The sequence below is a fragment of the Symsagittifera roscoffensis genome, chromosome 4, assembly GCF_963678635.1.
Source record: "Symsagittifera roscoffensis chromosome 4, txSymRosc1.1, whole genome shotgun sequence".
NCBI lineage: Eukaryota > Metazoa > Xenacoelomorpha > Acoela > Convolutidae > Symsagittifera > Symsagittifera roscoffensis.
The window spans coordinates 70,799,258-70,803,695 of record NC_087065.1 but is presented as its reverse complement, the minus strand read 5'-3'; the positions used below and the strand labels follow the sequence as shown (position 1 = coordinate 70,803,695).

At 37.4% G+C, this 4,438-nt stretch overlaps 1 long non-coding RNA gene across 1 annotated transcript; it reads right to left on the bottom strand.

Annotated features, from left to right (window-relative positions):
* Nucleotides 1–276: 276 nt before the first annotated feature.
* LOC134845143 (uncharacterized) lies at nt 277–2,702 on the bottom strand. The gene is made up of 3 exons (XR_010162714.1): nt 2,506–2,702; nt 943–1,218; nt 277–608 (listed from the first exon to the last, which is right to left on the bottom strand). It is a non-coding gene; the product is annotated as an uncharacterized LOC134845143 (long non-coding RNA).
* Nucleotides 2,703–4,438: the final 1,736 nt, after the last annotated feature.

The window sequence follows — 4,438 nt, the reverse complement described above, 5'->3', positions numbered from 1 at the left end:
TTTTTCAAAAAATGGACTGCGGCGCAGAAAGTTTTGTCGAAATGCCGTCTTTATTTTGATTTCGGAGAAAATCATATTGGTCGGCCTTAAAAAAAGTCGACACAAGTGGTCATTTTTGTGGCAAATTCTGTCAGTAGGAATTTTAGTTTTAGTCTAGAATTTGAAAAAAAAAACAATATAATAGGTTGAAAGGTTTTTTTTTTAAAATGAGCTATACCATCAGGAAAATGTTTCAAATCTCAAACTTATCCGGGTCAAATGGAATTTCAGTCAAACTTGATTAAATTGAAATAGATCCAACTCAAATGCAGGTCTCCCACAAACCAACTATACAATTTTGATTCATGGCTCAACATTAGTTGTTGATTCAGAAAATAGGGCTAGCATTGATTATACTGTTCGCATGGAAACGTCCACTCAAAACTGTATGACTTCATGATGTGGCTACATCCGATCTTGGTTTCCTCGCACAGCTCTCGACAGGGGCCCAGGGTTCCATCCAAATCGGGCAGACAGACGGGGAAGTAGATGGAACAGAGGAAAATTTGTAGTTTGTCAGAGCATTGCAGTTGGACCAGTGGATAAAAGGTGTTGATTTCCAGACTCGCCTAGAACATAATCTTGCACTTTGTTTGAAAAAGTAAGCAGTCTTTTTGATGAAGCAGTTGGAACTGCGTATGACCAAATGATTTCCACCCAGCTAAGAGCATAATTCCACAAAGTGAGATTAATGAGCCCATTTGTTTCTGAAACTTCTCACTTCGGACCTGACCTGTGGGTGGAGCTGGGTTATAATCTATTGCAAATGGGTGATTTTGGCTAAGTTCAATTCAAAGAGGGGTCATTTACTCCTTTGAAAAACAAGACGGATGTTTGACTGAAATTGTTTTTCATACTTGTTCAATTTGCCCCATAATAGCTAAAGAAAATTAGAACACTCACCTCAGACGCGAGATTATGATTTTTTAGGTTAGGAAACTGAGTCATCGTGTAATTGCCAGCCGTGAACTGCTCCCCACACATTGGCTCCGTTATAAATTCACAGCTATTGGCTCTTGTGACAGTGAGCAAATAAACTATCAGTGACATTATCCATGGTGGAGACATTTTAGTTTTCTGCTTGTAATAATTAAGGACGACGAGGAGGAAATCAACCTCGAAATGATTGACTAATAATTTTCAGGACCAGAAGAAAACCTTCTTATGATAGGAAACGATCTGGAATTTGTACAAAACTTGGAGGTCCGAGACAGATAATCCAAGATAACTAGTATTTTCAATTACTTGCGCAGCAACCTTATATTCTTATTTCTAATTTTGACAAAAACACTTTCTCGAAAAATCGCGTGTTTCTAGTCAAAACGATTTAGATAGTTGAGAGCCGAAGGCTTCAGAAATTCTAAAAGTAATTGGCTTGAACGAAACAATATACGGATTGCGTTCAGATGATTAAAAGTGTGTCTCTGGTTTGAGAAGGGTGTCTTACAGGTGCTATAAGTTGTGGAAGCTCAACTTATTCACAGTGGACCCTAATTGAGCTTTCGAAAACCATTCACTTCATTCTAGAGTGTTTTTTCAGATTCTGATGGATAATTGCACACTGGGGCCGTCCCTATTAAACAGTGAAAAAAAATCAATCGTAAAATTTTCGAAGTTCAATTTCAAAGATTTTACTATTTAAGTCATTTTTAAATTTTTTAATTATTACACTTGCGACGCAAAGTGTATTAGTACGAACTTGATTAGTACGAACCCAAATCGCAAAAAAAGTGATGCGGTAGCAGTATAATATCATGTGCTTTGACATTTGATATGTAAAAAATTAACTCATTTTTAATTCATCGAATGAACCAAAAAAAAATGTGTGTTTCAAACAGCAGTAGAATGATAATAAAGCTCTCCCAACTTTTTAAAATGCATAATTTATACATAATTGGCAATATGCTTTTCAATTTATTAGATTCAAATCTGTCTGTTTGTATTTGGTGCTACGTTGGCTATATCGAGTTGGCAATTTATTAGCATAGGTAGCTGCGTTATTGATGGCTAGTTTTTGAAGATTTTAAGCATCCGTGGCTGAGTTATTAGTGCGTGAGACTCAAATGTGCTAGGTTTTAGATTCGAATTCGACACATAACTGAGTTTTTGCTTATTCGAAGTTTATTTCTACTTTTTCTTATTTCACTTGATAGAGCTGCTTTCTGGTCGTGTTCTGGTCGCTTCGCATCTGTTTAATAACCTTAAATTGATGCTTATATTGATTCCTAGGTGCATTCAATAAAAACCTTCGGATTTTTTGAGTTAGCTTAAATTGAAAAACTTTGAATTTTTTTTGAAAATCCCCCCCTCGAGAAAATCCTAGATCCGCCCCTGAATTAAATAATTTCTAATGGCTTGAATCTTTTTCTCAAAAAGCTGGTTTCCTCGGCAAATGAACTCCGGCAACTCAACGAAAAGTCTGTTGAATAAATTTTTTTGCTCTACTCTTGTTCTAAGTAAACTAACTTTCAAAGTTTGACTTATGTTTGTCGCTGCCAACGGTTCACTGAGATTGATAGTCAATTTTCGTGTTTCAATCAGCGCAGTAAATTGGATTTTTTTGCAGCAGTTTATCTATATGTATGTATGGTAAGAGTAGAACATAAATGGCGTTCAAATATGAAACAGCTGGTGAAACTGAATGAACCGATTGAATAACAGATTTAACAGATTTCTTAATTTCATCTGTAATTGTTTGCGAAATTTGAATTTGCATCACAATTCCATCACTGATAATCAGAAGCGGATCTAGAATTTTCTCAAGGGTATTTCTAAAACATGTTGTAAATTTTCGTCAATTATCCGATGGCCGATTTGGCCGATCGAACTGATTTTCCGATCTCTCTCAAAACAATAAATAGACTCTTTTTTTGCCATTTATTTTGAGTCGCAAGCCAACTTTTGGTGCCGAACGCAGCTTTGGAAAAGTTTCAGTGTGGATTGACCAAAAATACATGCGTTATTAAAATAACCAGAGGTAGGACCCTCTGGGCAGTCAGGGGAGGGTGGCGAAGATGCATTAAATTGATTTTCCCGGTTACTCAAAGCAAAACGACAACCATCATATAGCCTGTCTGCTCCCTTGTGAACTGTTAAGAAAGACACGAATGGTATTTGTCACTATTGTCGACTTGTTCAGCCGAGTAGGAGTAGAATCACAAGCAATTCCACTCACAAATTTATAATAGTATAGATAGATTTAATTTGAAGATAGATAGATTTATAAATATCTGAAAAGTGGATCGCGCGGATTTCTTAAAACCTTTGCTGAACTCGAAACTTAACACTTTTCTGAATTTTCTTAAACTCTGGTTGAATACCTTCGGTGGTTTTGACATATAATCTCAAAATGTTTTGTCTATAAAATTAAATATTTGAAAAAGTATGCAGACAATTCAGCCAGAGACAACTCAGCCAATAATAGTGACCGCCGCAGTCGCGCCAACGTGTCGCCAGCTTGCCAACAGAGGGTAGGACTCTATACAAAATTTAGAGTCGGTTATCGCCGCGAAGCGAGCCCACCGGCGACCTTAAACCGAGAAATAACTCCCATTCCGATTTATTCTTTCGAACCTAGCGTTTTGTAAAACTGGCTTAATTGTCTGTGTATTTTTGGCTGAATTGTCTGAATTTCAAATTGGCTGAATTATCTGTGACCGAATTGTCTGTGCGTCGAAATATTCGATGTTCAAATAACGCATCGTGCTATTTACCTTTCAATTTGTAAATTAAATTTTAAAATACTCAAAATCAAAAGCAAATTTTTTGAAGTTTTCATCTTAAGTTCAGTTGAAATTTGGTCCTCAATTCATTTATTATCAATCACTAACCGTAAATTACTGTTGTTCTACTTTCTGGCGTTTAAGTTGGCTTAAGTCGCGATTGCCGATCTGGACTATGGCGTCTGTGGTCCAGTTTCTCTGAATGCCGATAACGAAGTCCACCATAAGTTGAAGGAACGGAGGTACGAAATCAAGAGTAATCTGAGTCGGTCAGCAGGAAGAGCAAACGAAGAGACATGCAATCAAATTGAGTTCATATTTGTAACGAAAAGGTTCTGGTTGGAAATTGGTGTTGAAGATTTGAGGCTTGAAGAAAGGTCAGATTGTTGAGAATTACTTGGAAGCGGAGCCAGTTGTTGGATCCACCAAACACGCAGGAGGGGTGTTCCATCTTGGTCCAGCAGAAGAAGCAAAAAAAAAAATTTATGTCGAGCTCGTGGGTTCGCAGTTGGCGCTGTTGTAGTACTGTGAAGAGTCGGGCCCCTTTCAAGCTGAGTGTGGCTTGGATTTTGGCGCGACGCCCGAAGCCTAGTTTGTATAGGCTGAAGGCGATTGAGACAAAAATGCAGCGACTGGGACTTGTGGACGTGAACAAATTGATAACTGTTGAACAGTTT